This window comes from Grampus griseus, assembly GCF_964374135.1.
Source record: "Grampus griseus genome assembly, chromosome: 13".
In the NCBI taxonomy this organism is placed as follows: Eukaryota; Metazoa; Chordata; class Mammalia; order Artiodactyla; family Delphinidae; genus Grampus; species Grampus griseus.
Genome location: NC_139007.1, coordinates 62882245 through 62901843, shown reverse-complemented (window position 1 = coordinate 62901843; position 19599 = coordinate 62882245).

The following is a 19599-nucleotide window of genomic DNA, read 5'->3' as shown; positions in this document are numbered from 1 at the left end:
CCACTCTTCACTTATGGGAACTTCATTTGCATAGGGAGAATAGATGGAGGCCATTTTTATATTTTCTGTACTATTCCCAGCCTAAAAGAACTGCTGAGGGACTTCCCTGGTGGTCCAGTGGGGAAGACTCTGTGCTCCCAATGCGGGGGGGCCCGGGTTTGATCCCTGGTCGGGGAACTAGATCCTGCATGCATGCTGCAACTAAGACCCAGTGTAGCCAAAATAAATGAAATTAAAAAATAATAATAAAAAAAAAGAACTGCTGAGCCTGGAAACCCACTCACCTTGACCTCTGGTCCATTAGGAACAAGAGGCTCCAGTCACCCTTCAAAGTTTACGCCCATGCCTTTAAAACACTTGTTTGGTTTTGGAGGTTTCTCTCACTAGTTCCATTAATACAAGTTTGACATCTTATATAAGGGCCAGACATCAAGCACATGCTTGTTCAACTGTCTTACTACATTCCCATGGACCAAGATGCTCTAGTTCTAGCCTCTAACTTCCTATGTAGGAAAAAATGTCGGCAATAATTAACATCTTTATAGTCTGAAACAGCAGGGAGACAATTTTGTCTAATTTAAGGTGAAAAAGAAATGGGAGTTGTAGATATCTGGTCTCTCAGGGACCTGTTGTGGGATCTGGAGAAAGACAAAGAGTTTGGCCCTCATCTTTGCAACAGAGACAAGACTAACAATATTTACGAGGAACAGCTAGTCAAAGCAGAAAGTGTTATAATTTTTAGGAGAAATTAAATGCTCAAACCATAACCTTGTTTGGTCTTAACCTGTATTCACAGGGCCAGAGTAAAGTGTTTTTGTTTGTTTGTTTTATTACTTTTTAAAATGACCAAGTTGAAAGGATAGTAAATCAACCCCAATTTTATCATGACAACATATAGCTACAAAAGCAGCCTTCTGAGTTGCATGGGGACGGCTAGAGAATGAAAAGAGAGTTTGTATTCACTGTTTCAATGGCAAAAACTACCTGTAATTATTTCCTCAGTGGGGCTGCATAAAACTTGGTTTCCATTTAATCTTATAGTAAACAATTTCTGTATTTCATGTCATGGATTAGAATGAAAATGGAGGTAGTTCATCAACACTGATCTGCGATATAAAAAAGAACAGTGAAGCCGAGGGTATGAGAGTGCATAAAAATGTTTTGTGTTCTGACCAGTACGTTGCTTTAAAAAAATTTTACAGTCAGGCCCAATTGTTCATTCTCACCATGCAGAAGATACTCACATATTCATTTTTAAAAGGGCAAATCAACCATAATTCAGTTTATAAACTGTGAAGCTGGTTGCGAATGTCTGGATGAATATTCATTAGAATCTCTTAATCTGCCATCGACTGTGATTCATTAGGCATATGTAAATATCACTCACTTTAATTGCCCCTAAACTGACTTAACATAATATTGTCATTAGCAAATTATTAGTTATTTGTGTAACTAATGGTACATTATGGTGTGCACGTTAAATCTCCAAATATATGGTTACAATTATGATGATGTTTTATGCTGTGAGCTTTCTAAACCATTTGATAAAATATAATGGAGTCAAATCAAATCTGGTATGTTAATAGGACAGTTGCAGAACTTTTTTCTGCACCTTGGTGCTGTTATCATGTCCCAGCTACTCATTCTTCCTGACACTCGCTCTAAGTTCTTTCTATTGTCTTGTCTGCACCAAAGGTCTCAGGAACATCCTCAACTCTGTTCTCCCACATTTTACGTCATGGGCTCCATTCCAGTTTGCTTTTAGTAAAAGCGAATATTTTCAAAAATATTCACTCATTGAAATGAGGCAAACAATACAAAATAAGCAAAGAAAGTACAGAAGACCCTCCTGAACATGGATGGGAAGGGCCAAGACTAACATGTAATTTAACCAACTCATAGGAACTTCACTGTATATGATTGGAAGGCAGCAATTTCCGTATGAATTCATCAGATGGTGAGCTGTGTTGCAGCTGTTTTCTCCACAGTCATCATCTGGGAAGAATTTGATACTACCTAGGAACCCTCTTGCATTCTCAGCATTGCTCTTTCCGAAAATTTTGTGGACCTGTCCCTGCATCTCCCCAAAGTGCTTGCTTTACAACAGTGTCACAAAGAAAAGGACTTTTCTCTAATCTCAATCTCCGTAGCAATATCACCATGTTTGTTTTTCAAAGAAAATCACCCACTTTCATCACTTACAATTATTACAAATTCATTAAGCGACCTCCTAGGAATAAAGCTGACCCAGCACACTGGCAGAGAAGCCTACAATTAGTGTTCCTTTAGTCTCTGTTAATTGCCTAACTGGTGACAGGAATATGTTAATACAAAATGAGCTAACAGAGGCAGGGAAGCTTTTTATCATGTTGCCCTCCTAAATATTAGTACATTAACAGGCCATTGATGTTTATAAACGGAGATTCAGACAAACGCATGTTCCTGTCTTTGATAACACTCTAGATTAATTGCCATTTCATCTTAATTTAATAAGCAATCCTTTTGGTAAAAAAAAAAAAAATGCTTTAACATGAAAAGAAATTATTGAGATAATGACAGCATAATGAATATAGATTGTGGTACAAATCTCCTGAAGAGATACCAACATTCCAGAAACATGGTCAAGCATTACTGTATTTAAAATAAAGCAAAATTTTCAGTCTAACATCCTTCAGGTTTAACACTACTGCCATAAAGTAAAACAATTCTGGTGATTCTGATCGAAGGTGAGAGATTGGATCCCTCCACCCAAGAAGATGAATTGTGAGTTTCAGGGATCTCTTCTAGCCCATATCAATCCTCCCATTTTACAAGATGGTCTGTTGAAGTACCTCTTCTATGATATACATACTTCTGACATAACACCTAGTATCTTCTGGTTCACATGATGCCTGCCTCCTCTACAGGCTATAAGTTCCACAAAGTCAAGGGCTTTGTATTTAGTACAGAGGTTGGCAAATGGGCCAAATTTGGTCTACCACCTGTTTTTTTTTAATAAAGTCAGTTGGAACACAGCCATGCCCAGTTATTTACTCTTGTCTGTTTTATCTCTTCAGTGGCACCATTGAATGGTTGTAACAGAGAACACATTGGTCCACAAAGCCTAAAACATTTACTATCTGGCCCTTTATAGAAAAATTTTGCCAACCCATGGTCTCATATACAGAATTTTGCCAAAAATGAAAGAATGCATAAATAAAATCCCTAAAATGAGCATCTTGTTTGTGATCAAAATTTATGTCTCAAAGGCCTGCAGAGTTAATGATTCATCATGCAGTTAAATAAAGTTTGGTCACTTCTAACTCTGACATCGCAGAGATGTCAAAAATATCTAATTTATTTGAGCCCTGATCATTTTGTTATACAGCTTGGCCTAGATATTTGTCTGGGTTTATCTACCAAGTCGATTTATGAGTTATGGTCAAATGTAAATGTGATTCAGAAAGTCACTTTAAATTTTGTTCAGACCTTTAGGTCCACTTTAGACTCAAACACAAGTCTTTTTTGTAATGTACACACATAGGAGAAACGAAGTAGCGCTCCTGCCCAGCATCAATATTGCAATTATTAATACTAACCAATATTTAGGGAGCCACTAACTTCGTGCCAGGCCCATGCAAAGCATTTTACATACATTATCTCATTTAATCTGTACTATACAACTTTATAATACAGAGACCATTACTTATCCCAATGGTAGGAGTAGCCATGAACTGCTTCACACCCCTGGTCTGTTCTATCTCCCTTTAGTTTTCCACAATCTTCTCTTTGTAGGTTTGTCCAAGGTACAATATCTTGACTCAACTACCTAGGAAATCCTGTAATTCATGGGAATCGTAGGCTGGACGCTGTAGACCTCTCTTTCTGCAGGGCTCCCAAGCTTCTCCATTAGGATTCCCTTCTTTTGGAACTGATTCCCCTGGGTCATAACTTAGCTCTCTGACACATTTGATACAGCTCTGTCTCCTTGGATACCAACCTGAGTGTAATTTAGATGTACACGGCATGAAGAGGGAATAGCAGACATGAATTAGATGTACATTAGAGGGCAGGAACTTGGAGAAAGGATATTAATTCGCCTTGGGTCGGAAGAGTGGTATCTGGGAAAGCCTAAGAGTGGAGGTGCATCTTGGAAAATAAATAGAACTCTTCCAGAAGACAATGGTACATTCCAGGCAAGAGAAAGAGCTTGTAAAGAAGCAAAGTGTGTGAAATGTTATGGCATATGGTGACAGAGGAAATAAAACTAGAGAACTGTAAGAAACTTTATTTCATTGTAAGAAGTTTAGAAGCCAGTCAAAATTTAGGTAAAAGTGTGACATGAAAAGATGGATGTTCTAGAAAACTGTGGTAATAGGATTGGAAGGAGTCAAGACTGGAAATGGGCAAAACAATACAAGCGACAGATACAATAATCTGTCACTTATTTGTGAGGTGAGGACTTCCTCTATGGCAGTCAAAGTGGGACAGACGCAGGGAACTTGGAAAAGATGTTAAGAGGATACCATTGGCAAGCATATGGATGCAGGAGAAAGAAGAGCCAAGAAAGACCCTCCTTCCCTGGTGGCGTGGTGATTGCGAGTCCGCCTGCCGATGCAGGGGACACGGGTTCGTGCCCCAGTCCAGGAAGATCCCACAAGCTGCAGAGCGGCTGGACCCGTGAGCCATGGCCGCTGAGCCTGCACGTCCGGAGCCTGTGCTCTGCAACAGGAGAGGCCACAACAGTGAGAGGCCCGCGTACTGCAAAAAAAAAGAGAAAAACCCTGAGGTTTGTGGCCTAAGTGACAGAACTGTCAGTGTCGTTCACTGAATAGGGAGCAAAAAGTGGACTGCACGGGCATGGAGATCAATGACGATTTCAGTTTGAACATGTCGAATATGAAATGCCCTTGGAATATCCAGTTGGAGCTGACCTACAAGCTGAGTGATATATGGATTAGAAAAGAGGTCTGGACTAGAGATTTGGATTTGCCGTATTAGTCCCTCTAGTTGTATGAGCTTGGGCAAGTTAATTAGTTTCTCTGGGCACCAGCTTCTTCATCTGTAAAATGGCAATAACAATAGTACCTACTTCATAACGTTGTTACCAGTGTTAAGTGACTTAATACATGTAAAATTCTTAGAACTATGCCTATATAAAGTATTAACTATTATTATTATTATCACTGTTATTGCCTTTGACAAGATACCCCATTATATGTATTTTTTACAGTTTTTTTCTTTTTTCAGCTTCACTGAGGTATAATTGAATACTAGAATTATAAGATATTTCAAGTGTATAATGTGATGATTTTGATATATGTATATATTGTGAAAAAATTTCCCATCCCCATCGTGTTAACTAACACACCCATCACCTCACATATTTACCGTTGTGTGTGAGAACATTCAAGTTCTACTCTCTTAGCAAATTTTAATCTTACAATACAGTGTTATCAACGAGAGTCACCATGTTGCACATTAGGTCCTCAGACCTTATCCATCTTAAAACTGAAAGTTTGTACCCATTTGCCAGCTTCTCCCTATTTCCCCCAACTCCCAGCCCCTGACTGACAACTTCTTTCTACTCTATGAGTTCCACTTTTTCTTTTTTTTCAGATTCCACATATAAGTGAGATCAGACAGTACTTTTCTTTCTCTGTCTGGCTTATTTCACTTAGCATAATGCCCTCCAGTTTCATCTATGTTGTTGCAAATGACAGAATTTCTTTCTTTTTTAAGGCTGAATAATATATACATATATATATATAATGGACTATATGTGTATTATGGAATATATATATATATATATATATCGCATTTTCTTGATCCATTCATCCATTGACATTACATGTATTGTTTAGCTGTCTTCTCCAACTGTCCTCACTTCCTCCTGCCAGCCATCCTTGGTGAAAAGCTTAGTTCTCACAGTTGATGTAAAGTCTCACAGTGGCCTATATCTTTAAAAAAACACACATAGCCTGGAATGAGTTGTGCTTATTGCTAGCTGGAACGGCCCCCAGAAAAGCCTGCAATGGAAGCTCTCTGAGTCCACACTAACGCCCACCCCGAGTACGACGAGGAATGCCTATGCTACTAATTCCTCTGTAGCTTTTATAAAAACAACTTTTTTCCCTATTATAAAATTAATTCATGCACCTTTTACAAATCTTGGGAGAAAAAAATCAAAAAAGTATAAAGAAGAAAGTAAAAGTCACCTGTAATCGAGGCGTAACCACCGTATGAGTATTTATCACTTGTTTGTTTATCATTGATGATTTACTCCTTAGGAGACAGAGGCAAAGAAGAGCCCCCCATCACCACTCCCCATGCTGCCTGCACACTGATCCTGTTTCTGCCGATCTGTGTGCAGGTGACTTAAGATATTCAGTGTGATCAATGGGTTTCAGAATGTTGCCAGGCTGGGAATAAATGCAACATTTGTTCCAGTGTCCTGGCTGAAATCCAGCTGAAGTCCTGAGGGTTCCAGGGTCTCCGCTGTAACGTCAGTTGGATTAGTTACCCATTAGTTCTCATTCTGACCCTGGGTGGAGGGGTGCCGGCGCGGGTAAACCAGGAGTGGCTGCTTTTAAGCGAAGGGGGCCCTGCCGAGTGGGCTCTGTAAATCATCCCCCTCCACCCAGAGGGAAAGCTCTGTAGGGATCAAAGGCTCTGGGAAGGAGCAGGGTGTCATTGACCCTCCCGCTGCCACCACCCACTGGCACCTCCTCCCCCGGTGGGGACCTGCAGAGGTGGACCACCACTGCTAGGGCATTTCTCCATTATGGAATCTCTCATTTCCGTTGAGATCCTGCGAGCTTACTGAGCACCCTGGCATATTCCCTGCCCAAGTTTTACAAACACTTCATCCATCTTTCATTTTAAGGGTGAGGAGGAGATTTGGCACTGCAAGCAACCTAGGTGATGCAATTTAAATATTCTGATCACAGACAAGATCTAAGATGCAAAACTTAGTTTACTGCCCCAATGCATATAAGATAGTGAAGGTGAAAAGTTTATAAGGACCCAGAACCCAAGCTGGTAGAAAATGTTGCTTAAACATTCTGATCATGTAGGAAGGGGGTCAGGATGCCGTAAGCCTTGAACCAGAGAGAATCAAAATATGAGTCCAACAGTATCCAAAGCCCTAATTGCTGCTGATTTGAATTCGGCAGCAAATTTTGCATAATACCAATAATGACCTTTCTTCAGGGCTGCACTGGCATGATTGTTGGGACCTCGTAACAAATACCTAGTGTGCTTTAATGATGGAATGACATACCTCTGATATGCAAATTTTTACAGCACAGCAATTAAGCAGTTTAGAATTTTACGACAGTGTTTGGGCTTTATACAACAACAAAAAGGGGGCCAATAAAGGCCGGTGATGGATGGGCTAATCCCCACTGGAAATATACCATGTAATGCTGTGGAGACTACATTATGGATAGCATGGTGATGATTGGTTGTTAATCTCCTTTCCCGTCCTCCCCCAGATCCCGTGGAAGCCCTTGCTCCTGTCCTCCATCCCCCACCCCCTTAAACCCACCCCCCCCCATGGCGCGGAACCTGGCACGGCAGCCACGCTGTTGGGACACGAGTCTGGGGTACAGATGGGAAAGTTGGGGCATAGCAATCTGCTGTGTGCACAGAATACAGAGCAAAAGGGGCTTGCAGCGAGGCAGCTTGTCAGCAGGGGACAGAACTGGGGGCCATATGCCGCTCTTCTTCTCCCTTCTGTCACCAAGTCTGCCACCTCATCCTTCTGTCAGGGGACACTAATGATGAACATGTTTTAAACAGTTTTGTTTACCTAGCAACAGCTTTTCTAAGAGGGGGTCTTAATTAGTCACCTAAAACAATTTTGGGTTTGGACTTTTTTTTTTTTTTTTTTTTTAGCATTCATTCATTTGTTCATTCATCTGGAAGAATCTCCTCTTGCTCATTCCACACACAGCCCCGCCCCGCCCCCCATACCCAGGAGGCTGTTGTTACTGTTTCCATGAAAAAGTGTGTCTGCATTACAAAACTAGTTTTAATAGCTATATGCCATTTTTCTTTCTTTCATACATCCTTTAATGCCACAATTAGCTTTGAAGGGTAGATTTTTCTCCACTTGTCAGAGGCAGTATTCCTTTGTGAAGCTCTGCAAATAGGATCTGCATTTTAAAATGAAATCCCATTTGGCGAATTTTTTTTTTTTTCCATAATTTTGTCCTAGTGGTTGCAATCACTTCCCTGTTAAAGGAGTAGGCTCAAAGCTGATTTAGCCATTTGCTCTATGGTGACAGCAAGAAAATAGAAAATTGTAATTTGAATTTCATCAATTATGGGATTGTTTTTTTTTTTTTTCAAATTTGCTTCACAAACCACAGTGAAAGCATAGTAGCTTCCTACTGATTTCTGAATTACTTTTGCTTTTGGTTCCTTTCATTTAGTATAAAGCAGTTTGAATACTGTGAATTCATAGATTTCTATGTCTATAAATTAATACAAAATTTATAGAAATCTGTTAAAATGTACAATATTTAATTCAAAATGAATTAGAGACAAATTCTGAAGTAGCATCGTACAAAATGTTGGCGTGAAATGCTTTCCTTTTTTTGCAATAAGATTTGTGACAAATGAGTTAACAACCAAAGAAAATAGGACCAAATGTGTTTAATCATTAACTCTCATTAGACAATAGCGTCCATAAAAATCAAATGACACAGGCTAATTCCTGTAGGACTACCTCTGCTTTTACATTATGCAACCAGCTTCTGCCTTATTGTAAAAGAATAACACCTCTTTCAAGTCACTAGTTGTTTCTCTTAGAACCTAGGGCCCGCTTAAGCCATGGGATTATTCACCATTGAATATCCAGCTTCATGTTTATTCAGAACAAGGTGGAATTATTAAAATGTAGGCATGGTGGAAATAGAAAAGAGCTGATCCCAGTAGAGAGTTCTTAGAATAAATAATATATTTTTGTTGGTAACTTTGTGTTTTAGTATGTCAAATAATCATTTTACTTGACGATTTCTTTTTTCTCCATATGAATTATAGTATTCCAGAAACAGGTTTTTGTTCAGAACTCTAAAGATGAATTTTTAAGTTCAACTGATTTTTTAAATTTTCAATAGACTTTATTTTAAGAGCGGATTAGGTTTCCAGAAAAATTGAGCAGAAAGCACAGAGAGTTTCCATATACTCCCTCACCTTTCCCTACATTTTCCCTTATTATTAATGTCTTACATTAGTATGGAACATTTGTTAAATTGATGAACCAATACTGATACATTATTATTAACTAAAATTCATAGGTTACATTAGGGTTTATTCCTTGTGTTTTATAGTTCTATGGGCTTTGACAAAGATCTATCTACATGTATTCACTATTAGAGTGTATCATATAGAATAGTTTCACTGCTCTGAATATCCACTGTGTTCCGCCTGTTCATCCCCAACTTCTGCAACCACTGATCTTTTTACTGTCTCTGGAGCTTTGCCTTTTCTAGAATGTCATATAATTGGTATCATACAATATGTAGCCTTTTCATTTTGGCTTCTTTCACTTACTAGTATGCATTTAAGTTTCTTCCATGTCTTTTCATGACTTGGTAGCTCATTTCTTTTTATTGCCAAATAATATTCTATGGTATAGATGTATCAGGATGAATTTTTATAGCATTTAATGGTTTCATTACTGTGAAAATAGGAAAAATCTACCCTTCAAAGCCAATTGAGTGTATATATTGTACAGTTAGCTTGATTCTTAGATTTGAAAAAGTTGTTTGTTTAAAAAGTTTGGCCTCGATTTTGGGCTACTAGTAACATACACATTATACTTATTTAGTGTAAGCTAGATAAAACATTAAGTGGAAAAAAGAAAGTCCTCAAAGCCGCTGTGGTCAGGGGAGGATGCTTGATAAGGTTTACAATTAACCAAGAAGTGTCACCTCATCTGATGTGTATGCCACGTGGGGAGGGTCTAGAACAGTCTCTGTGTGTGTGTGAGCTTGGTGAAGGGGAACTTAACATTTTCAGTGAGAAAGCTTGCTAAGAATGTTGTCAAGAAAGTGGGCACAGCAAGTTACCCTGGCAGACTTTTGAAGAATCATTCAGATTTAAATGCCTTGGAATTACATATTCTAGGATGAGTTGGTACACCGATTATCTTAAGGAAATAATAAAATGGAAACGTTTGTGGTTGATGAAGACCGGCACTCACAATCTCACTTGGTGTAACGCAGCTGGTCATGGCAGAACAGAGATGAAATTGTGTAGGAATCAGGAGTCTTTGGTGGGCGGGGGATGAGATTGAGATATTGGTCACTTCTCTTTTCACAATCAACATGATTAGAATCAAACTGAGAGGTTGGGATGGCCCCAGCTGAGGTCCATGGGTTGGAGAAAACACCCCAAAGTCCATGAAACAGAACTTACATGTTGGAAGGGGAAGTCAGGACAGACTCAGCCCAACACGAGGAACCAAATAAATGCGTCGGGCACTGTGTGTAGTTGGGGATGGAGGCTGACCCTTGAGCCACTTCCTCCCAGTGGTTTGCTTCCCAGATGGATAAGCAGGACCAGGAAGCCCCAAAGTTGGGTGGCACTGCAACCCGCCAGGGATCTGGACCTCAAATTATCACCTCAGTGGAGGGAAGTGTTTTGCAGCAACTTAGAAGATGATTCCAGAGGAGCACTTTTTAAAGAAATGCTGCATCAGTGATACCCCTGTTGACACAGACATATTATTGTGTAGAAACTCTCAGATAACAATAAAGCATTTCTAGGTAATTTAACTGGCAGCCTTTTTTATTTTGGTCTTTTTAAGCGATGCATAAAATAACGGAGCGTCTTTCTATCAGAGGTTTCTTAGTTACATAGCAGATAACCTGCTTCATAAAAGCCTGACGATCACTTTTTTCATTGATGCGTTGTTAACATTTACCATCTAGCCATCTGAGGTTATTTGTCTAACCCACTAATTCCAATACTTTTGTTATCCTGGAAAGAAAGAAAACTCCTGCGGCACGTTGTACATTCCCCCCAACTTCCAGCCTGGAGGTCCTTTCCAAACTGCCAGCCAGAGAGCTGCACTATCGCTGGCAGAGAAACAGGGATTGGAATTTGAGCCTGGTGAGGCAGCTGTGGTTTGCAAGGTAGAGTATCTGAAGAGAAGCGAGATGTACAGAAAAGGAGCTCCAAGATCTGTATAAGCATCCCCTTGATCTTGTCTGGGTAAAAGCGGAGCCTGTGCAGAGCCTGACTCTGTGAGGCAAGACGGAGAACAGCTATTGGTCTCTACTGGATTTCCAAAGCTCTCACAGTGCAGGTAGATGCTGGATTTCCAACCAGCCCAAGGAGAAAACTCTCTAAACACCTTGGGTGTTAGCTGGGACACCAGAAAGACCAAGTCTTTCCAGTCAGGTACTTCCAGGTTAAAATCCTTAAGTCCCTGTTGTTCTCAGGGAAAAGAGCTAAAATTCTCATACTGGCCTCCAGCATGTCTGGGTCCTGTGATCACTCCAGCCACCTCTTCTCCCTGCTGTGTGGCATTCAGCACCCCAAGCACCTCTTTGTCATTCGCCTCTGACTTCAGGGTCGGTCAACCATGCTGTTCCCCCGACCCGAGATACTTGTTCTGTTTTATCTACTCAGACTGGCTAAAAAAGCAAAGTCCAGGATATTTACGGCAGTGAAACTACCCTGTATGATACATGTCATCATACAGTTGTCAAAACCCACAGAATGTACAAGACCAAGAGTGACTCCTAATGTAAACTATGGACTTGGAGTAATAACGATGCCTCAGTGTAGATTCTTAAACTTTATGGTGCGTTCTGATTGAAGCTTCCCTTTGATGATTTTGTAAGCACCTAGTTCCCTGTATTAAATCCCTTTCTTCTTAAAATTAAAAAAAAAAAGAAGGCAAAGCCCAATTACGTGATGATTTCAAGAGACACAATTTAAATATAAAGACAAAGATAGACTGAAAATGAGAGGGTGGAAAAACGGTATACCATGAAAACTCTAATCATTAAAAAGCTGGAGTGGCTATATTAATATCAAAGCAGACTTTAAACAAGGAATAGTAGCAGAGATAAGAAGAGATATTTCACAATGTTAAGAGGTTAGCTCATCAAGAAGACAATAATCCTAAATGTGTAAGCATATTTTAAAAAGCTTTAATAAAACAAAAACCAAAGAAACGAAAAGGAGAATTAGACAAATCTAAATTACAGAGCAGATCTAAACATTTCTCTCTCAGTAACTGCTTGAACAATTAGACCAAAAAAAAAAAAAATCAGTTAAGGTACAGATTTGAACAACTATCAACCAATTTTCCCTCTCTTTAGGCCATCACTTTTAACCACTGCAAGATATACATTCTTTAAAAGTGCACTTGGAATATTCACCAAGATAGACCGTATTCTGGTCCATAAAACAGGTCTCAATAAATTTAAAAAGGTTGAAATCATATAAAGTATGTTTCCTGCCCACAATAGAATTAAACTAGAAATCAATAATCAAAAGATATATGCAAAAACTTCGAATATTTTAAAATTAAAGTATGTATTTCTAAATAACTCATGGGTCAAGGAAGAAATCACAAAGGAAATTTCAAATATTTTTTAACCAAAGGCTAATGAAAGCATAATATCTTAAAATTTGCTAAAGCAGTGTTTAAAAAGGAAATTTATAGCTTTTACACAGCAAAAGAAGACAGACCTAAGACTGTATATTGTGTGATTCGAAATTATGTAATATACAGAAACAAACCCCCCAAAACCAATAGTCCTTTTCACGCAGCCCTCGGTATTATCCACGCATGTTTAGTTTTCTGTATCCCACCTGACAATGAGTTAACTGAATTCCTGAATCACATCTATTAATTTCCTGTCTCTGAAGCCTGGCATCAACAATACTCAGATAATGACTGGATGGTTTAATATAGGGGTTGGCAATGGTTTTCTGTAAATTGCCAGATAGTTAATTCTTTAATCTCTGTCACAACTACTCAAGTCTGTTATAGCACGAAAGCAGATACAGCCAATAGGTAAACCAATGGGCATGGCTGTGTTCCAATGAAACTTTCTTTACAAAAACAGATGTTGGGCTGGATTTGGCCCAAGGGCTGTAGTTTGCTAACCCTGGTTTCAAGATACAAGGAAGCAGTACCACTTCAATAAATCAAACACTCTCTTTCTATAGAGACCATTACAGCCCTGCATATATTGAACCCATGTCTCCCAGTCTCCCCAGCTAACCTTAGCTAGCTCAGTAGCTTGTTGCAGGGGTAGCCTGCGGGAGGAAGACACAGCCTCCTCTGCTTGGCCGGTGGGTGCTCCCCCAGTTCTAAAATCCCTGTATCCATACTCTTTCCTGTCACTCTAAAAATAAATCACAGAGTGAAAAAGAATTTTTTTGTTAAAATCTCCCCAAGATATAGGTTGAGCTTAAAAATTAAGATAAAATTGATGATATTTAAAGTAAATACAAAGACTCAATGAGGAAAGTTTAAAAGTCTAAAAGCTGAAAGATTATAAGGCCAAAATGCAAATGAGAATTTTAAATTTTAAAGTAATGAGATTAAAGGTGAAAGATAAAAATAAAGTGGTGTAGGGATAAAAAATTATAAATCTGTAAGAATTAAGAAGGTCGAAGATCTATCTTAAAAAGAGAAGAACAAAAGCATAGAGATTACAAAAAGGTAGATGCAAAGAATAATATAAAGAGGAAAAACGCAGACTAAACACAGAGAGACACTAAGATCTCAAAACCAGACTTGAGGAGTCAGGAGCTGGCAGCCTTCTCTTAGAAAGAAGCCTCTGCCTTGTGTGGGAATAAAGTTAGTAGGGCGACCTCCCCAAGATGGGCACTGGCAGGATAGAGGCAGGGACTGAGGCTCCTCCCTGAAAATGACGGAGAAATGGTCAGGGCCTGGGGTGCAAACCCCACAGAAAACTGCCCAGGAGACCATCTGGAAGAAAAATTAGCTATGACAAACGACCTCCAATTTCAGGGTATCTGGTTCAGATAATTTTCTCCTCTTTTCCCAACAGATACAGAAAAAAAGTAAGAATGGAAAGAATTTATCTACCAAGTATATATGATACACAAATATGTATGTATGTGTGTATATAAAAATTGTACAAAATTTTGTACAAAATTGTATTGAGATTGTATAAAGTGTATACAAAATCAATATATGTGAAAATTATATACATGATATAATTGTATATATTTTATATATAATCATATATGTGATTATATATATGTATGAAAATTGTGTCTGTTTACATCTAAGTCAGATCTTCTGACTTCTAGCCAAATATATGAGCACATATGCACACACATACTACACAATGGCACATAGATACACCAACATTCCATTGCTCAGGACAGATCACAGTGGTCACTTCGGCATTGAACTCGTTGCCCAGGGAAATGATCATCACCCTCTGGAAGACTAGCAATTTTAAAAAACAGTCAAGGAATCCCAGCACTTCCCTTTCTCAAATAAAGAGAAGCCCCCAAATGGGAGGCTGCCAAAAGGAATAGGGCACAAACTTCAACGGGACTCTTGTTTCCTTAGTGACCCCGAAGGTGTTCCCACCCCTTGAAAAGAGGTACAAGAATGTCATTTTGTTAGTAAGCACAAATCAATTGGAAAACTTTTTGTTTTTCAAACCATAGGCACGACAGAAGAACAGAACCCGTTTTCCTGTTCGTCTTCTCAGCGTATTTGAGCTGGGAGGAAGATTCTGACTGCTACTTTTTGCAAGTTGTAAAATCTAGAAACCTCATATGCTCTAGGCTCACAGTTTACTGACGGTCTTTACCTTACTCATACTGGGGATGCCCTTGGTGATGTAAGAAAGCCCTTTCAGATGAACTGCTTTCTATGAAAGTTTTTAAGTAGATATGAGATTATTAAACTAAACGTGAGCTTATTTTGGGTTGAGTGATGGAATGGATATTAATGAACCAAAAATAGATGGTTTTCTTTCTGTTTCGTTTTTGCTTGTTCAAACTGTGTAAACCTCCTAATGCAGGGAGGGGGAGGGTGCTCTGGAGCTGGCATGATCTGGCTTGCAATAGGGTCTTGTTGGCAAGTCTTCCCAAGTCAATTTGGTAACTTGAAATCAGCCATGGAGGAAGTGTTACACCACAGAAATCAGCAGATACAAAAAAGTCAGGGCTTTTTTTCCCCAGAGAGCCTGTCATTAAAATTTACCAGCGTTCCACTGCTGTAATGTAAAGAGAGAATTACTCTGTTAGTATTAAAAGCTCTTTCTGCACGAAACTAATGAAATATATTTGTTTGAGGTCTTGCTAATGAGAACCCTATCATACTAGAACGATTGATAAAAAATATTTAGTTCTATTTGGATCTTTGTAAAAACTTTAACTGGATAATATTAATTAGGTTAAGTTCAATATAATTAGTAAAAGAAATTCTCCTGGTGTTTACAGTATTCCCTCGGGAAATTGCTCTGTTAAAGTTTACCAGGTCAGTAACTGATTGACGGTTATTTTCATATGTATATGAATAGGTGGTTTGTGACAAAGTATAAGTAGCAGTCAATCAATCGATAGCTTAGTGACATTAAAAAAATCAGTGGACGGCTTCCCTGGTGGCGCAGTGGTTGAGAATCTGCCTGCCAATGCAGGGGACACGGGTTCGAGCCCTGGTCTGGGAAGATCCCACATGCCACGGAGCAACTAAGCCCGTGTGCCACAACTACTGGGCCTGCGCGTCTGGAGCCTGTGCTCCGCAACAAGAGAGGCCGCGATAGTGAGAGGCCCGCGCACCGCGATGAAGAGTGGCCCCTGCTTGCCGCAACTAGAGAAAGCCCTCACACAGAAACGAAGACCCAACACAGCCAAAAATAAATAAATAATTAATTAATTAAAAAAAAAATCTACCTGTCTTCTATTAAAAAAAAAAAAAATCAGTGGAATTCCTAAGGATACTGCAGTTATACCTGAGAAAAAGAAAAGCACTAAGAAAACCTGAATTAGGAGTAAATGGGCTACTATTTTAAGAAATCAAAGCACAAATCCTTCTAAAAGACATAAAGTATACACCTAGGACAAGAGTAGAAGTCTAAAAATAAGTCTTCAGTTGACTCTGGGATCTTTGGTGCCCTAACCATTGATTTCACTTGTCACTTAGCTGTTTTAAATAGTGGCTGACATCACAATTAGAAAAATGAAATTAAACTCTTCCTAATTTAGAAAGAGGTAGTATATATCTTTGCATAAAGCAATGTGCAAAATTCTCTGTTTTTACATTAAAATGCAGATAAACCATGAAATGTTGCTCAATATCAAAAAAACAAACAACCCAATCCAACAATGGGCAGAAGACCTAAATAGACATTTCTCCTAAGAAGATACACAGACTGCCAACAAACACATGAAAGAATGCTCCACATCACTAATCATTAGAGAAATGCAAATCAAAACTACAATGAGGTATCACCTCACACTGGTGAGAATGGCCATCATCAAAAAATCTACAAACAATAAATGCTAGAGAGAGTGTGGAGAAAAGGGAACCCTCCTGCACTGTTGCTGGGAATGTAAATTGATACAGCCACTCTTTAGAACAGTATAGAGGTTCCTTATAGAACTACCATACAACCCAGCAATCCCACTACTGGGCATATACCCTGAGAAAACCATAATTCAAAAAGAGTCATGTACCACAATGTTCATTGCAGCTCTATTTACAATAGCCAGGACATGGAAGCAACCTAAGTGTCCATTGACAAATGAGTGGATAAAGAAGATGTGGCACATATATACAATGGAATATTACTCAGCCATAAAAAGAAATGAAATTGAGTTATTTATAGTGAGGTGGATGGACATAGAGTCTGTCATACAGAGTGAAGTATGTCAGAAAGAGAAAAATAAATACCGTATGCTAACACATATATATGGAATCTGAAAAAAAGGTTCTGAAGAACCTAGGGGCAGGACAGGAATAAAGACACAGACGTAGAGGACGGACTTGAGGACACGGGGAGGGGGAAGGGTAAGCTGGAACGAAGTGAGAGAGTGGCACTGACATATATACACTACCAAATGCAAAATAGATAGCTAGTGGGAAGCAGCTGCATAGCACAGGGAGCCCAGCTCGGTGCTTTGTGACCACCTAGAGGGGTGGGATAGGGAGGGAGGGTGGGAGGGAGATGCAAGAGGGAGGGGATATAGGGGTATATGTATACGTATAGCTGATTCACTTTGTTATACAGCAGAAACTAACACAACAATGTAAAGCAATTATACTCCAATAAAGATGTTAAAAAAAAACTCAGTGAGTTTGGTCCGAGTGTCCTCATTTTATAGGTAAATGAACTGAAGTTCATGACTCTTTCTAATACCCAGCATTGCCAAGACAGTTCTAAGACCCACATGAACTTCATGGAAATGATTTAACAAAAAGAAATTATTTTATGAATTGTCCATAATGAGAACTCTAGATTCAAAAAATATTGGTCTTTTTGATTGTTTTGAGATGAGTGTTGAGTTCACATGAGAATATCTACATTTATATTTTACCTGTGCTTTTCTTCTTAGAAAAGGAAATACAAAGTAAGCCTTCCAGTGCCAATCCAGTGTTGACAATAGGACATTATCACACATTGTAAGCTCTAGAACACTGCACATCTTTAAAACTATGACTTTAAGCCAGAAACCTGGATGTTTTGGGAGTTTGTTTTGCTTTTTATAATTGTGTAAGTGTTCTGGTATGATCATGAGAAATGGTAGGTGTCACAATAAAAAGGAAGTGAAGAAATAATGAACCAACAGATCCCCATGTTTTTAGTTTCCTCAATCTGCTGGAGCCTTCATTTAAAAGTTTACATCTTTTAGTGGAAAAATTAATTTCTCTTTCACAAGTTCCACTCACATTTTGTTGCTAATAAAACCAAGGATGTAAATACTATTAAGTACAAAATAGTCTGCGGCATAATTGTTTCAAAGCAATTACAGATTATATCGAGCCATTTGTGGAGCAAAAACAGTTTTTTCCAAGACACCAGCTCCCTGTACCTTGAAATTTTATTAGTCTAAGAATTTCATGCACCATATGTCTGAATATGAGACTAGCTGCAATTGAACAAACAACTTTCTAATATATAGGTGAATGATAACCTGATTTTAAATGTGTTTATCTAATGAGATAATAACTGTAATTTACAATACATATAAAAAACCCCACTGTTACTCCTGCTGCACCTTTTGGCTAAAAAGGGTGATGCAGGGAGACATGTTAATGACATCGTCTTGGTTTTTACCAAGTCAGTAATAAAATTTGCATTTGATATTGTGCACAGTAAACGGGGTTATTAGCCTTGAAAATGAGTCTCATAAAATTTAAATATAGGCTTAAATCATATTAACTATCTTGTAGGTTTTCTGAGAGTCTTTAAAGCATTGTGTTGCCTCCACAGTGTAGGGAATGCAGATGTTTGTGTGCCTTCAAGTGGGCCTCCAAAAGGAGGATACAAAAGAGAGCTTGAGAGATGCACTAGAAAAGCATCCACAGTTGTACTTCCCACTCTGAGGACCCGGCCTTGGTCAAGCACCTGTAGATCAAGTAGGCTGGGGAAGGAGGGTCTTTCCAAAGAAACCATCTAAGGGATTCTGGCTAAAGATTGAGCCAAGTTGGCCAACCAATCCCTGCCCAAGGACTGCTTGGACCATCAACAACAGGACTTTGAAACTCCCATGATTTGATGATGCAGGAAGGTTGACAATTGTGAAATGCCACATGTTGTCCTTGAGATAGAAGCAAGTTGCAGATTAAATGTTGAAGGGCCTAGTGGTCACATTTTCTCCATTAACTTCCAATTTCAGTGTCATGCTTCTCAGTGTGCACTAAGTCATAATCATTTATTGTTATGAGAAATAAATACATTTGAGAATGCAGACACTTTGTTGTTGACTCCTTGATTGAATTAGATGCACTGCTCCGACACCTGGGCATATGTTGCTAAGTAGACTTGTAGGGCCCCACCAGCCCTACAGTGCTTCATCCCTGAGCCAAGCCTCAGTCTCACCCATCACTGACTCCTTCTACCCAGCCAAGGCATGAGGAGCCCCTTGGGTGTGTGATCAACCAAGGCCAAGGCTGATACCCAAGAAGCACAGATGACCCTCCACTTCTAACTCCAAGACTTTCATCAGAAGACCACCAGGACTAATTATTTTAAATTTTTCTAACCAGCCAAATTAGCCATGCTTTACATACATTTCTCTTTCTTTGATCACTACCCAAATCTAAGCTCCTCAGATGCCAATCCCCTCCTGCATCTATTCCTTCTCTTTCTCCTGAATCAACTTCCTTCTCTACTCTCTCTCCCCACATCTTCCATTCTGCCCTGTGGAACTCTTGTTACAAGGGTAACAAATTCATATTTGTCCTTGAGTTCTTCACTAAATGCTGCAGGGAAAAGTGCTTCTCCTGTTACCCTCTTAAGGAAAAGCTGCATATTTCTCCCCATTTCATATGCTGCAAGAATGATGGGAGGTTGTTCATCCTTCCTACTCAGCACTGCCCATCTAGACCATGAATCTTCCATCTTGATGTGAAAACCCTTGCTTGGAGGAGCT